General features: G+C 40.0%; 1 pseudogene; it reads right to left on the bottom strand.

Moving 5' to 3' along the window:
- Nucleotides 1-401: 401 nt before the first annotated feature.
- LOC148108572 (10 kDa heat shock protein, mitochondrial pseudogene) lies at nt 402-9,884 on the bottom strand (annotated as a pseudogene).
- Nucleotides 9,885-17,139: the final 7,255 nt, after the last annotated feature.

Raw genomic sequence — 17,139 nt, 5'->3', positions numbered from 1 at the left:
CCACCCATTAGCAAGAGGCCCGTAGGCACGGTGAGTCAAGGAGATGCCCACCCTTGCATCCACTTTAGCTGTGGTTGGACCACACAGTATAGTGGGAAGAATGCAGGTAACGGAGACAGGGAGGTCGGGGTTTGAATGCAACAACTTCTTAAGAGTCAATTGCTCTTTTCTTATCTATATATTTCTTTTCTGTAATAGATCTGTAACTGCATAAAAGTACCCATGTCACAGTCTTGAAGGACTTAAATGAGAGTAAGAAAAGAATCTATGTTACAGGGTTCTTTTTGGTTTGGATACCATTAGTTTATTATAAAAGAGAGACATGAAAATTATTTACATGATGAAAGATTTCACAACTTCACCAGAATGGGCAGCTTCACTTCATGCCATTTTAATAATGATTTCAGTCCACATACTTCCCGAGAATGTCACCATCTCTAAATAAGAAATAGTCCTTGTCATCTAGAACTACTTTGGTGCCTCCATATTCTGGGAGAAGAAATTTATCTCCAACTTTCACACTAACTGGTTGAATCTCTCCACTCTTGCCTTTAGAGCGCGATCCAACAGCTACTACTGTTGCTTGCAACACTTTTCCTTGAGATTTTACTGGAAGCATAATACCTTCTTGGGTTACAGTTTCAGCTGCACTCTTTTCAACTAAAACTCAGTCAAAGAGGGGAAGAAATTTCTAAACGCCTGCCCTGCCGTGGCTCTGGCTGCCGCAGTTCGTACCTATGTTGCAGGGATCTTGAGAGGATCAAATATGGAAACCACGAGAACTGTGCCTGGACACCCTGTATGCCTGTATTCACTGTAGGGCTATTAGCTCTTCTTACTTTTGTTACAGTTACCACTAGGAGCAGTGATAATGTAAGCAATATATCTGTCAATCCATAGTTTTTCCCTAGGCTGCTTACTTGACCACGGCAAATGGACAGAGTCCAACGGAATGGGAAAGAACTCTCTGTCTCTCTAATAATAGTATCCAAATAAGTTCTTTCCTTGGGCATTTGTGAAGAGAAAAAGAGAGTTGTGGCAGATGGAATTCACCTTTCAGAGTGACAGATAAATAACATACAGGCATCGCCACAGGGTGGTCTAGGGGTAACCACCAATTCCTCTTTACTGTGGTGGTGAGGACCCTCTTAGTCACGTGCGGTTTTAGTATTGCCTGTCCTGCTTATGGTCTAGATCAGAGCTCCTCTAACTTTAATGGGCCCACCAGTCACTTGGGAACCTTGTTAAAATGTAAAATCAGAGTCAGAGGTCTGGAGTAGAGCATAAGGTTCTTCATTTCTAACAAGCTCCCAGGTGATGCCAGTCCTGCCCGTGAACCACAACTTTGAGGCTGTGGTTGCTCTTTTTATTTTCCTTACCTTGTTCTGTTGCATCTGTGGATTGAAGTCTTTGTGGATTCCATTGCCCCTTCTCAGTTCACGTAGGCTGAATATTTTCTTGGCTCATTCATTCTTCCAATGTCCTTTAAGTCATTAATATGTGTCAACAACTGTGTTAAGCACTAAACATCACAGTTGATAGACATGGGTTTCAGTGTCATTGACAGAAACAGAGCCCCTGATCATGAAGTCTACGTTGAATATCCCCCTGCAATCTTTCCACGTATCAGAGCAGTGGCCCGGGTTAGGAACAAGTGGTAGGGGGAGAAGTTATTCTGTCCAGATACAAGCCAGATAGCTTTATTCCCTAGTATCTGCTTGGCCTGACTCTTATTTAGTTCCCTGCCCATTTTGACACAGCATTCCACTCCTTTGTCAGATGCTACTGGAAGTAGAATCATAGGGCCATACTGAATTGTGCACAGCAGGTGACTCAGGTAAAGTCTTGAGGATATGTCTATCCTCTCAAGTCTTTCCATGTTTACGATCAAAGAGGTTTCCCCCAGCCCAGCCATTGCCCCATCTCACTGGCTCCTTCCTTCCCCTTCCCAGATCTTTTCTCATCTTCAGATTCTTACCACTTATGCTGAGCAGTTTGGCTCTGGCCTGGCTAATACTTGGGTACCAGTTTTGGCAAGTAATGGGTTCTTCATTTGTTAGGCCCCATCCTCCATAGATGGTAGTGGGATATTAAAAAATAATAAACAATTCTTCCTTATTAGGCATAAAATCTCAGAATTGACCAGTGAAAGAGCTTAGTACTTTGGTGTACTATAGAAAGACAGAATTGTTCTAAAGGAAATGATATAAATTATAATGCTCAGTAATACATCACCAGCGCCTCTTGCCACGCTCATTCTGTAGATGGCTGAGCCAATCTTGCAATTGCATCAGTTTGTTTCTGTTTTCAGTTTCAATGGAGAAACAGAAGCTGCTTGGCAGATTCTCAATACTGATTTCACACTTTTTAATCCTTATGAATGAAATTGCTTAAGTTCAATCTATACAGTAAAGATCTCTTTGTGTATTTCTATTTCTCCGATGATTTCTGTTTTTATTTGCTGTTGCACAAATCTATGAAAATGCTAGAGGCAGAATATTCTTTCAGGAAAACTTGTTTTGTAAAATTCTTATTACAAAATGCCTTCTTCTCTGCAGTGTTGTGATGGGAGGGCCTTTAGAGCTCTCTCTGGCTTTCAGTAGATGAAACAATTTCTGGGCTAAGTGTTGGCTAAAATAATTTTTCCTCACATTTCTTAAAAATCATTTATTCTGTGATTACTTCATGAAACCCACTATTAAGTATGTTTTCTCTGGCCACTCTCCACACCCTTGTCTCTGCCTATAGCAGCTGGTCTTAAACACTATGCACTTGCTTTATTGTCTGGTTTTGTGTTTAACTGATTCATGTCCCCCTAACACGTGGACCACATACGTCAAGGAAGGAAATTATTTTTATGTTCTCCATGTTTACTGAGGACTTTGTCTTTTCTTCCTTGACCTAAACTCCTGTTGCTGGTGTGTGAGCTTGTTTACTCTGAGTAAAACACAACTTCCAATTTGGAAGTGATACGGCTTAACAAGTCTCGTAAAAAGAACTGGAAAGATCTCTGGACATCAAAGAGCTTTTATGTGCTGACATTTTGTAGAATGTAAAAGAATCTGGAACATATGGATTAAATTCCTCTTAAAGCACATTCCTCTTTAAAAACTGCTTGAGACAAGTCACATTTTGGATTTCCTCAGCCTGTGTATTTTCTCCCCTTCTGGCTAGTGTCCTATCCCATTTTGGGGACTTTGCTTGAGTAGTCAGAGACAATGCCTTGATGAATTCTAATTATCTATCCCAAAGAGGTTTCGAAGACATGCTTTTTATTTTCAACCATTTCAGCCTTTCTGGTGGATGGTTCTGATAGTCCAAATATGGAGTCTAGAGAAGAACTTTTGGGCAATAATGGTACACCTTGAACATGCATACTTTCATTTTTCTGGTGAGAAGAATAGACTGTAAGTTGATGTGCTTGACTACCAGTTCCTTTTTGAAACTTAGTGAACTGATTATTCCAGCATCCTGGTTTTCTCTCTACTCCTCCAGCTATTTCTTCTCAGACTCTGCCGTATTGTGAACCGCGGGAGGCCTAGGGCTTTGCTCACTGCTGTATCTCCAGGATTCTGACTGGATCACCGAGTCTTCTGAATGGAATTCTGCTTCAAAGATTTATCCTTGAATTCCTTCTCTACGCTGACTTCCCTAGAAATCTCAGCCACCCATCTGATACACATTGACCCATCTATCTTCCTGCTTGCTATGTCACACCTCCAAGGATTTGCAGACACAGCAATTAGCTATCTTCTCATCACCTGGGGAAAAATAGTCTAAATGCAATTCAAAATCCTTACCCCAGCCTCAAAGTTGATCTTTGTCTCCACTTCTGCTTTTCTTCCCCATCGTCTATTTATAGCATCCTTTACCATTTCTCCATTTATTCCATTTCTACTACCAATTCTCTAGGGTTTTTTTTTTCTTTTGGTTTTTTAGGGTTTTATTTGGGTCACAACACACTGTTTCCTTTGAGCTAGTCTCCTTGCCTTCTTATCTATCTCTATACTGCTGGTAGATTTATATTCTGCAGACTTGCTGTACATATATCATTTCTGCGCTCAGAAACTTTCAATGTAATAGGACCCTCCAGAATAGAAAGATAATTTTTTAGCTAAATTCCCAAGGCCCTTCACCACTCTGCCCCAGTCTATCTCCCCATCCTTATCATCAATTGAAACGGTGTGCTAAGGTGATTTATTTAAAAATAATGTATAGGATGACTCGGTGAGGAGAGGGCATGTGTGACTTGGATCTGGAGCAACTATCAGTGAGGCTGGCCTTAGAAAGAAAGCCAATATTTCACAAAAAAAGGGGGCTGGAGGTTAAGAGACAATTCAGAAAGTCCTTAAATGCTTCTTGCTCATGTTTTGGTACTTCTCATATATGTCTAGACTGAGAGTTCCTTCCTCAAGACTTGAAACTATGTGTTATCAAGGTAGAAATTATTCCTGAAATTGATAGTATAATAGTTTCTGAAAACAGATTCAAATTCTGATTTCCCTTTCCCAAGTTGTGACTTCGGGCAAGTTATTTGACTTCTCTGAGACTCAGTTTTTTTCATCTGTCAAATGGAGGTAAAATTATTTAACATACAGAATTTTTGTAAGATCAAAGTGAGATAATCCATGTACTGTACCAGATAAAGTCTTGAGACATCATAGCAACTCAGTAAATGGTAGATTTTTTTTTTTAATCATTACTGTTCTTCTTTTCCTTAGACTCTTGAAATTTTTTCGGTTTGGAGAATCTGGCTACTTGAACATCTCAGTTTCTCTAGCACCCGTTGTAGAGATGAGTATGTTACAGCCCTCAGTGTGTTTGTTGAATGGTGATAACAATGTTACTGACATTTATTAAAGTGGCTATTTTGGGTTTTGGAGAGTTTCATTATTATTATGAAGATACTAAACCAAAAAACCTAGCATTGACCAGCAATCTGACATCATTATTGACATCGTTGTTGGTTTGTGATTTTTAGGATTCTATTATTCAAAGCTTTCTAGTGGATAATATGATCTTCCAAATATTAACTTAGACTAATACTTACTGAGTATTTACTAGGTATGTGCTTGTGCTAGGTGCCAAAAGTACTGAGCCATATCCTCCTTTGGGAAGCACATATTGTAGGGACATTCCGCCAAGTATAAAGTGTTGTGAGAATGACTGAATCTGCCTGCAGAGTCCTAAGAGCCTTCTTTGAGGAGAAGATAATTGAGTTGAGTCTAGGAATGATAAATAGGCATGATTGTTGATGGTGGGGTGGAATCCCAGGGAAAGGAAATCACTTGGACAAATGATAGGGAGGTCTGAGAGGAAATGGCTTGTTTTGAAAAGTGGGCAGGCAATTAAGCATGATGACTTCAGAATTTCTGCGTAGGAGAGGTTTGGGGGAGGTGATCTGGTTGGAAGAAAACCAGAGAACTTTCATTGAAGCTGAATCTCCATAGCATCTTGACACAGAATTGTTAAGCTATCTATTGCCCGTATCAAAAATGAGGATATATGGCCTCTGGACATTATTGGAGGGGATGGGTTAATCTCTCCCAAGTCATCTCCATGGCTCTGCAAACACAACAGTCTGGAGAACTGGCTGAGATAAGTTGCAGAAGAGCAGCTGCAGAGCAAGGTGAAACCAGGTAATGGAAAGCTGTAAAGCGTGTAAAGGATACATTGCAGGTTTTAACAGGATCAGCTTGATGCCTTAGAAAGTTGACTAGTTAGAACTTGGAGGTGCATTGGGAGAGAGGACAAGAATGGAGGTAGAGAGGTGAAGTAGGAGCAGTGGGATGGATTCAAAGAATGAATAATTCAGTACATTCTTTACTACAACATTTTTCTTCCTGACTCACACAAAAAAACTATTTCTGAGGTAGTGATCCTGAAAGCATATAATAATACCTAACACTTATTGAACAATTTGTATGTGATCAACACCATTTGGGGCATTTCCATGGATTAATTCGCTTAATCTTTATGATGAGCCTATATTTAAGGATCTACCATTTTTGCCATTTTATGGTAAGAAAACAGAGTCACAGACAGAATAAGTAACTTGCCCAAGGTCACATAGTTCTAAAGAATTGGAATGTAGTTTAGAGCCTAGGGGATCGATTCCAGAGCCACTGTTCTAATCACTGTGTTGTCCTGTTATTCACAACACTATTTTTTATATTTCTACTGTGTGTTATGTAGAAGATGAGTGAAGTATTGTATCTATTGTGGGTTTTTGCACACAATGTGTGCCTAATTCAGATCTGCTAAGTCAACAAGTAAACTTTCATAATATTTTCATTCTCATTAATTGAACATTTATGTGCCAGGCACTGGGTTGAGTGTTTACATCAATTACTTAGTCCTCATAGTAACCCTCTGAGATAAATGTAGTAGGATACTAATACTTAATGTTTATATAATCAGTTAGGATTACAAAGCAGGTTTATATATAACATCTCTTTTGATCTACATAAAAAAATCATATGAAGTAGATAACCATTTGATTCCTGTTTTGTGATTTAAAGATCAGGTCATACAGCTAATAAATTGTAAAACTAGTACTTGAACCTAAGTCTTCTTGTGCTGAATGTTGCTGACTTTCCATACCACACTGCGTGTCAGAGATCTTTACACGTTATGAAATATTTTTCACTTGTAAGGGTTCAAATAACCAGAGAGTGTGCTGCAGGGAGGGAAATTCTAAGCTTACCCTTGAAATGCAGGAGCACAGATGTTTTGGGAGAACATTCCAGGTAACAGGAATGGTTGTCAGAGAAGTAAAGAAGCTTAGAAAGTGTGAGGTATGTTTGATGATTAGCAGCTCAGGTGTGTGACAAGTACTTAGCAAACTGTAAAGGCATTATATAAACATTAGTAGTTATTATTACAGAGTTCATGAATATTTTCTATTGGAGTGTGCCAATTTGGATTCTTGACACATGTTGTGTTTTGTTTGGATGAAAGGAGAAATCATAAACCGTTCAAGCAACTGGAACACACATTATACACACATATACGTCGGAGGACTGGACCCCTGCCATTCCTATTTTTATATGTTGAAATCTCTAACTGTCTAATCGTGGTGGTACAAAGTTCACTCCCTCAGCAGCCAAGATTGATTTTTCCTTTGAGGAGACATGCTTCACAGAAGTACCCTTTCCCGTTACGTTTTGAAAGTCATCAGACATGCTGTTATAAATGATCATGGAAGATTACTGGAGATGCTGCAAAATAATAGTGAACCAAGTAGCATCTGTAATTTCCAAGGATGGCTCGCAATCATCACTCAAAATGAACCCTATCTGAGTGCAGGGCTGAACTTTTCTCTTCCTCCCTCTTTCTTCCTTTTACTACTTTATAACATAGCTGAAATGGATACTGCACCTCATGAATTTTTATGCAAAATATTAAGTTGCCAGCCACTGCTGTGCAGACAAACTCTGCTGGCGACGAAGAGAGTTAGCCCGCACAGTTCAATGGCTCACATCCTTGGGTAAAAAGACTCCCATGTCAGACCGGCCAACTGAGGGTAAAAGTCCATGCTGGTTGCTGACCCAAAAAGTGTTTTGGATGCTTCTTGGTTCAGACTCTCCTACGGACTGAAAGGAAAATGATTCCATATTTGTTGACGGAATTGCCACTTGCTCAAGGTATCTGTTTTCATAACACATTTTGTGTATCTCAACCTCTCATATGGATAAAACCATGAGAAAATTAAGTTCTCTGAGCTGGCAACTGCTGAGCCACACTTTCCAGTTCCTTCTGGGCCAGATGCAATTGGTTTGGGTACAACTGATCCCCATGTCCTGTTGATTCTATTTCATTAATATCTCCTGAATCTGCATTGTGTCCCTCCATCAACACTGCCGCAGCAGCCCAGCTCAGCCCTCTTCTTTTCTCAACTCTGTCACTGTAGCTGCTTTTGTCTTGATTCCCCTTTTATTGTCTCTTCCGCTTTGATCTCTTTCTCAGCTGCCAGGGTGATTTTTCCACCTTCCAGACCTTGTTGTGTGGCTTTTTGTTGTAAAATCTCTGATGGCTCCCACATTGCCTGCGGGAGAAAGTCTAAGCATGGCAATCATGTCTTTTCACAACCTTGCCACACCAGCTTTTACTAAGGAACCTTCCGGTTCCTTCCCCCTCCATGCTACCCCGAACTACAGTTGTTTCCCAAATACAGCATGTACTTTCTTGTTTCTGTGCCTTTCCTTACCGTGCTTCTGAAGCTTTTCCTGACCTCAGCCTCTCTTTGCTTCCCACAAAACGAAATTTTGTTTTTCTTCTTCGGTATCCTCAAAGTAGAGTAAGTGCTTCCTTCAAAAATTTTTAATCCAGCAAAAAATTCGCGAGGGCCTGACAGATACCAGATACCATGTTTTGTGCTTGAGACTGTGATGTGTCATTTTTCAGCTGGAGCATTTGGGAGATAAGTGGAGAAGAGATCATCATAACCCAATGATGTAGAGATTATAATAAAGAAGTCTTAAGAAGAGATCAGAAGGAGACCTTTTCAGACACCATATCTAAAATTACCCACCTTTACATATCCAGTTATTCTCTATCATGTTATCCGGTTTCATTTTCCTCATAGGATTTATTATCTAAGCTTATCTTATTTATTCTGCTGTTTCCTTGTTTATTTTGTCTCCACTGGGATGTAAGCTCTGTAAGAACAGATCCTTTGACTCATTCACTCCTGTAATGCTGTGTTTAGAACAATGCTTGGCATATTGAAGGTGCTTAAGAAATATTTATTGACTAAATAAATGTGGTTGGAGACGGCTTCCTGCTCCCTTTTCCCTATTATCCTTTTTATCTTTCTCTTAGATTAACTAAGAATGGCTTGAACTCATTCTAACTGCTGCCGTTGAGTCATTATAATGTGATGTGCTTGATGTGAAGTGTGAGTTTTATTTCGTTCTGGGGACTTTCCTGACCATCCATTACTCATAGTCATTTTTAAAATTTTGTATATGTATTCATTACCTCTACCATGAATGTGCTAACCACCATGCTAGATCGGAGAAAAGAAAGATGAATAAAATGAAGACCCTTAAGTAACTCATTACTTGAACTCATGACTGTACAGTAAAAACATGTTTTTAATTGCACTAAACAGGAAGGTTTTGAGGAAGGCACAAATTGCTTTCATTGCACCCTGGACAATATTAATGCTAATTAAAGCTCTATCTTTGGGTGTCTTTTGTTTTCTTAAATTTTCTCAAACATGCAAATCAATAGATATTTATGAACCCCTACTTTGTGCTCTATGCTTAGATACGGTGTATACAAATGGGAATGGCAGGCACCTTGCTACTAAGAAACTGACAGTCAAGTAGACTCTTCCCAAAATGACCTTGAAGCATTCTGCAGGACGGTATCAAAATCCTAGTATTAGGGAGGTGAAATAAATACATTCGCCATAGTTAATCAAATACAAGCTGTCATCACATTTAGATTTGAGATTCCTTTTTACAAAAGCAAAGTGGGAACCAGGCTGGATTACACAGAGCTCTTCAATGTGACAAAGCTCTGACTCTTCATATGTACTCTATTTTCTTTACATTAAGTTCTTAAGAATAAATTTCATGGAAGACCTAATATCAGAGACATCAAATGATTTAATATCCAATGTCCTACATGAGAGTTTTTTTAAGCACAATTAAATCTAATAACTTGCATTTATTGAACTAGGAGCATATATTCATCTCATTTAATTCTTACCCTATGTGTGTATGCTCTACTTAACCCCAGTTTGCAGATGGAGAAAATGAAACCTAAGAGGTTAAATAACTTACCAAGCCCATACAGCTAGTAGTTGGTGGACGAACACTGACACCCAACCAGCCGGACTTTGGAGCCTGTGCCTTTACCTCTTCCTCTGACATATACAGCAAGAAGTAGAATGGATATTTCTGGCTGTGATCCTTTCATGTCACTGGATGGCCACTCAGGACATATTGGTGATTGATTGATTGTGGAGCCTCCAGTTGTTTCTTGACTTTGTGGAAAAGTAGAATGTCTAAAGGAATGGTTTTGTAGTATGAATATCTTCTTTCCATACTTAGAGGCTTCTGTTAGGGTCCAAACTCTGACCAGTGAGACTTATACTATCTGATAAGGTGTGGTGTATTTGGTTGAAGACAGAGCTTTATGTTTGGGAAGACACAAGAGCAGATGGTAGAGTTGACATTCCACTTGAAGGCTGAGAAACCCAACAAACCACCCTCAATGACAAACTACTTAATTTCCACATGGAAGGGACCTGCAGACAAAACCACACTTTTCCATAAAAGCATCCTTTGATCAGTTCCAACACTTGGTTTCAAGTTTTGACTGGCTAAAACCCCTCGTTTTCTATTGCTGCTCTTGGAAAAAAATTGTCAAGTTGGTGCCTTCTGGTTTTGTCTACCAAATTGAAGAGAACATGGCTGAAAGAATATGCTGAAAAAAACCAATTGATAGAAATAAGAACACAGCCCAGTTTCAATTTTATACATTTTTTGGTTTTTTTTTTTAATACTGCAGGTGAACTTTACGATGAATGCTCTGAACTAACAAGTCCTTTAAATGACTCTATAATGAGAAAACTCTTTTGTATGAATTTGTGCAGTTCACTGTCAATTCAGATCAATAAATCCTGCACCAGTTGATTTTTTTAAAATGCAATTTATTGAAGGGGGGAAAAGGCTGTATGGATTGGATTGCTTGTTCCAGCTTTGAAAGTTAAAGAACAGATTCAATAGCAATGAAACTAAAGTGTCTCTCCATGCTGCCTCAACCCCCTCCCTCTCACTCCTGCTTTTCTTTCTTTAGTGCCCTGTCTGCAATCACCCTGGCTGGGGCTGCTGCAGATTCATTAAGAAGTGGTGCTTTGAAAAATTCAGAGAAGAGATATGATACTGCCTGGACAGTGGACATAGAATTCCAGCATCTCCATTCATCTCATGAATTTCTTTCTTACCTTCTACTAAGTTTGTAACCTGGGAGAACACCATCCTCAGGTGCTGTGGGCTCCATCCTCAGCTCTAAGGTTCCTCACTGCCCAGGTGCATGGACCTATCATCTCTTTGAAATATTTTGGGGAAACTTCTTTGTTTAGGAGTTTGTCTCTTCCACTGGAATAGACTAGAGCATGGATATCAGAATTTGATCACCTTCAAGTCCTACCTATATTACTTAGACCTTGGGAATATTCCTTAGGCTCTTTGAGTCCCAGTTTCTTCTTATATAAAATAGGGATAATAACAGTGCCTGCCCTCTCAGGATTAATTAAGATGTAAAGTGTTTATATGTAAATTATAGTGCTTTGCTCATGTCAATTAATTAATATTTCTTATAAATATGAATGAGTTCGTGTGTAAGAGAGGGAGGCTATATTTGAATTGCTCTCAAAATAAGAATTAGATCTTTCCCTTTTTCGATTCCCAGAATTAGTATTGATTTTTGCACATGGTAGGTGCTCAATGAATGTTAGTTGAATTAATGATGGTAATGAAACCTAACAGTGATGAGTCCATACATTTTTTTCAAATCACCTGCTATATTAATTTTCTCCTTTGCATTTTGGACTTGGCTCTGCTGTGAATTCAGTGTGTCCTCAGGGGAAGGATGGTTTTCTTATTTAGAATGAGGAGTTGGCATGCTGAGGTCTTTGGAGTTCTGAGTTCTGAAATTCCTTGTACCCTTCCCTTTCTCTTCTCTTTGGTCTGGTTTGTCAGTGTGACCAGAGGTGAAGCACTGTCAGCATATAGGCTGTTGGCCTGGATACTTTCTATGAGGCCATCAGACCCAGAAGCCCTGGGCCAAACAATTGGTCAATTCCAAGTAGAAGAGTTCAAACTTAGGAGTTAAGAGGCATTACCGAAGTTATAAGACCTTCATTCTAGTTCTGGTTCTGCTTTTTTCTGGCTATTTGACCTTGGACAAGTCACCTAAACTCTCTTGGCTGGCTTTCTCAGTATGCATGGTAACCTTTGTTCTGTTTGTTACTCAGAGTGGTGGTAAGATCCCAAGGAGATTGAGTACCTTGTCAGTTGTAACATGCACACAGTTGTAGTCACTGCCATGGGTTTCGATTTAGTATGCAAAGATATCTTTGCTTTGAGATTTTACAGAGATGGCAGTGCAGACAACTTCCAGACAAAGCCAGTAGAGGTTTGGGGATATCCCCTATCCCTTATGGGGATAAAAAGAGAGTTGTGAATTATAGACCATGAAGAGGACTGGACACTAACCACCTGTCCAGTGACTCTAAGAGTAATAATCATAATCATAGAACAATAGAAGCTTCCTTTAGCTTCCATATTATGTGAGAGGTCTACTAAGCCCATTAATGTCTTAACTTATTCATCTCACCATGAATCCACGAAGTAATAAGTACTCTTATTACTCATTTTTCAAATGAGCAAACAGGTTCAGGGAGGTCTTACAGTTAATAAGTGGAATTGAACACATCTGCATAATTCCCATGTATGTCCATCCCAGAGAGTGGAGTTAGAATGAAGTTAGCATAATTCCTAACCCAGTGTTATTTACTGAAGCTTTGTGCTCTCTGGTCCCTTCATAAGTACCTCTGGATGCTAATTGCACAGCCACTTTCTTCTTCCAAGAAAGAGGCTATGAAACTGGAACTTTAGAAGATGAATTAGATGATGGGTCCCTAAGGAAATGAGAGGTGGGGGATTTTTGAGAGGTAGCAGAAGGATGGTATAACTGGTCAGGGGAGGAAGGAGTCCAGGAAGAGGTGACGAATATGATAGCCAAGGTACTAGTTGGAGTCAGTCCAATTACGGAGGCAGGGAGTAGCCCAGACCATGGTGGTACCATGAGACAATCTGGGACATACCTGAAGAGACAAGGCCTGGGCCGAGGCTCACTTCTCCTCAAGACCAACCATACCTGTGAAGGTATTAGGCCACTTTCAGTGAGAGAAGAAAACAGCATCTCAGGCCACCTAGAGCTGACTGCAGGAAAATGAAGAAGGTCTTGGCTTGGCAGAATCTTATTCTCTTGTTCGTGAGTATCATGGATTTTTGAAAGCAACTTAACCTTGCAATTATAACCAATAGTAACCACCATTCCCACTGTTTCCTGAGGACTGTTGGGCAGCAGGCACTGGGCTGAGCGTTTTGCCTTCATTAGCTACCTCAATGATAATAAGCTGCGTTATTACTCATCCTGTTTTCCACATGAGAAGACTGAGGGCCAAGGAAGTTACATGACTTGTCCAAGGGCACACAGCTTTTAAGAGAATAGAGTTGAGATTCAGATCCAAGTCTGTGTCACCCATCTCCGTCTCCTGCCTCCTGGAACTGAGATGAAGGGAGCCTAAGTACTGTTAAATCTACATAATGTGTGGTAATCTTTTACCTGTATGCTGAAGCATTGTTTGGAATATAAAAGACAATAAACACTTTTGTGCTTTGGTGTTCTGTCATTTTTTTGACAACCATCACCCTCCTACATAGAGTCTTTACTCTGCCTGGGTGTCATTTATGCAAATACACTGATAGGGACATATTACCCTAACAGAGCAGAGTGCAAAGTCTTCACTTCCTGAGTTTGTTTTCCTCTGCCAAGGAGAATACATCTGGACTGATTGGGATAGAATGAGCAAACAGTCGTCAGGGGAACTGAAGCTCAAGAGACGTCAGGGAATAGCACAGAAGCACTAGTGTTGAAGAGCCAGTGCCAGGCTTTTGATCCAGCAGAACATACACCAAGGTTCTGAGAGAGTTCCTGTGTAAGAGAGTTTCTGTATCACAGAGAATAAAAGTTCCGTCAATTCTAGTTCGTAAGTATCTTGCTTTCTATCAACTTCTATCTCTCTCATTGCTATTTTCCCTGTCCAGGCCACCATCATCTTGAACCCTAATTACTGCAAGAGCTTTCTAAAAGGTCTCCCCAAATTGTCTTATATCGTACCCTCATCTAATCCATTCACCACATCACAATGAAGGTGGTCTTCCTTCAATGTATATCAAGTTACTCCTCTGCTTGGAACTGGTCTATGTTCCTAGGTGTTCACAGGGTAAAATTCAAAATTCTTAAAAGTAGCTATAAACACCTTTATAATCTTACCTCTTTAGGTTTATTCCTTGTCCTCCCCTTTCTTCCCTGAAATCCTACAGGAACAGTACTCTTGCAACATTAAATGTCTTTCAGTCCTTGGAACTTGCCACGCTCTTCCTTGTTTCTGGGCAGAAGCACGTACTGTTCCCGTTGCTTCTTACAAAGTCTCTTTCTTCTTCGCATGACTTACTACCACTTAATCTTATAAAGTATCTGCTTAGAGGTGCCTTTCTCTGGGAAAGTGAAGTTGATTCCTCCAGTCCTCCAAACAGTTGGCCCACAGGGAGGGATCAGACTGATTGTGGTGTCAGGGATTAGAGCTAAGGATAATGTATGAAAAGCTCTGGAGCATAGATTGTAGCTAAATTCAAGGAAGACAATTCCAGCCGTCACAACTGTCCAACGATGGGGTGGGAGAGTGGGTTCCCTGTCACTGGGAGTGAACAGTAGAGGATATCAGTCCCTTGGAAGGGAGGGGAGAGAACATTTTGAACACCAGCATGGGAGTTTGTGGGAAAGGAGGGGAAAGCTAGATGATTTTTCACTGTCTCTCCTGAGGCTTTGTAAGTTTAGTCTCTATAATCACATTAAGTAAACAAGCAATTTTCTCTTTGGTCAAGGTTTGGATTAAATAAAATTGATGTGTTCTTTTCTTTTCTTTTCTTTTCTTTTCTTTTCTTTTCTTTTCTTTCCTTTCCTTTCCTTTCCTTTCCTTTCCTTTCCTTTCCTTTCCTTTCCTTTCTTTTTTCTTTTCTTTTCTATTCTTTTCCTTTTCTTTTCTTTCTTTCTCTTCTTCCTTCCTCTTTCCCTTCTTCCCCTCTTCCCCCTCCTCCCCCTCCTCTCCTTTCCTTTCTTTCTTGAATCCAAACAACTTCCTTGAGAACTACTAACCTTGTTGCAGATGAAGAACAGAGTTTGATATTCACCATTAATAAAAAACAGGCCCGAAACAAAGATAGCATGCCTTGTGCCCATGTGATATTTATATGTCCCTATATAAAAGAAAAAGGGCCTCCTTGAGCTTGGCTCAAGTAAAAATGAGGATCTTAGGTAGGTGGACACTCCCAGGTATAAGAACTATACCTTCTCTTGTTGGTGTGAATCATAGTGGGATGGATACTTCTTGGCTGCCCCTTGTCAGGTGAATTTATCCAAATGCATTACTCCATCAACATCAGGTTGGGACAGGAAGTTTGGGATGGAAGGATGCTGATTCTTAGAGAAGCAGCTGTTGGGTTAGCATTCTCTGTATACTCTTTCCCGCGCGAGAGAGACCTAGCAGCTCCACTGTATCTATACACACAGTGTAGATACATGTTGGAGTCACCAGCACTAGCTGTCCTAAAGCACAAAGCTTCACTAATAAATTCTATAAATATTTATGGAGCTCCTACAGGTACTGTTCTAAGTAATGGCAGTATTAAAAAAGACAAAGTCCTTATCATCGTGAGTTTACATTCCAGTGGGAGATATTGAACAAGTAATCAAACAAAAGCATATTATAATTTCAGGTGATGATAAATGCTATGGAAGGTTAAGGGCTAAGTTATGATGCAGTAACAAACAAGCTCCAAATATCAGTAGTTTATAATAAGAAGCTTATTTCTCATTCCTGCAACATGTCTACCATGGGTTTGCTGCACCTCTGGTCCACATTTTTACTGCAGGATCCAGACTCAGAGAGCGGCCTCAATCTGGAACATTTCTGGTCATTGTGGCTGAGAGAAAAGAAATGTAATAAACCACTGGCTGGTTCTTAAAGCTTCTTCCTGGAAGTGGCACACATCACTTCTGTTCACATTTCATTGATGAAAGCAAATTAAATAGCTGCTCCTTACTTTTATTATTGCCCTACTGGGTGGAGAACCATAGGGAGGGAAATGGGTATTTGGTGAATAGGATTACAATTTAACAGAGAGCACACACTTAACAGGGTGTCTGGAAAGTATTCTCTGAATGCGGTGAGGAAATAAGCCATGTGAAGATATGGGCAAACCTGTTCTAAGTAAAGGGGAGCAAGCACAAAAGCCTGAGGGAGGAATGAGAGTGATGTGTTTGAGGAACAGCAAGAAGGCAAGTATGGTTGGAGCTTAGAGAGTAAGAGAAGAGTGATAGGAGATGAGGCCAAGGGAACTAGGCATGGGCATAGTCACCAAGGCAAGATAGAGCCATCGTCATCATTCAGTGAGTGTCTCTTGAGTGCTTATCATATGCTAGGCACTCATCTAGGCTCTCAGGGCATGTTTGTGAATAAGGTAAACGAAAACATTATAGAACTTCACATTTTAATGGAGAGCAAGAGACTGTAAATACTATAATACATAAATTATGTAACATCTGAGATGGTGATAAATGCTGTGAAAATAATAAATCAGAGTAAGTTGGACGAGGAGTTGGGGGGGCTACAATTTTGAAGGGATTAGTCAATGTAAATATCATTTTAAAAGTAGCATGTGAGCAAAAATTTAAAGGAGATGAGAGCATCAGTTATGCAGGTGTTATGGTTAAGAAGACCAGAAGTTTGGAGTTTAGTTTAAGTGAGATGGGAGAGCCTTTAGGTGCTTTGGTCAAGGAAATATCATGGTCTGACTTATGGTTGAAAATGATCACTCTGGCTGCCATGCAGGGAATAATTGTACAGTACTTCAAAGGTAATCGGTAGGCCAGAGAAACAGATAAGGGGCAGGTTGCAAGGTGCTAGAACCACGAAAGACTATGGACTCTGGGAAACACCCAATCTGAGGGTTTTAGAGGGGAGGGGGGTGGGGGAGATGGGTTAGCCTGGTGATGGGTGTTAAGGAGGGCACGTATTGCATGGAGCACTGGGTGTTTTACGCAAACAATGAATCATGGAACACTACATCAAAAACTAATGATGTACTAAATGGTCACTAACATATCATCATAATAATAAAAGCGAATGGGAATCAAAGTTCTCCTTTGAGAAAGCACATTAGATAGCCAGGGAGGATTTTGAGAAGCTTATGAGTCAGTAAGGGAGAGTTTGGAGCTCGAGAGTCCTATGTGGGCATCATAGACATGATAGATATTTAATTTTGAAATCTGATG

This window comes from Ursus americanus, chromosome 18, assembly GCF_024610735.1.
Source record: "Ursus americanus isolate L20-20 chromosome 18, mUrsAme1.1.p, whole genome shotgun sequence".
In the NCBI taxonomy this organism is placed as follows: Eukaryota; Metazoa; Chordata; class Mammalia; order Carnivora; family Ursidae; genus Ursus; species Ursus americanus.
Note: the sequence above shows the minus strand (reverse complement) of the source record. Positions and strands in the feature narration are given on the sequence as shown.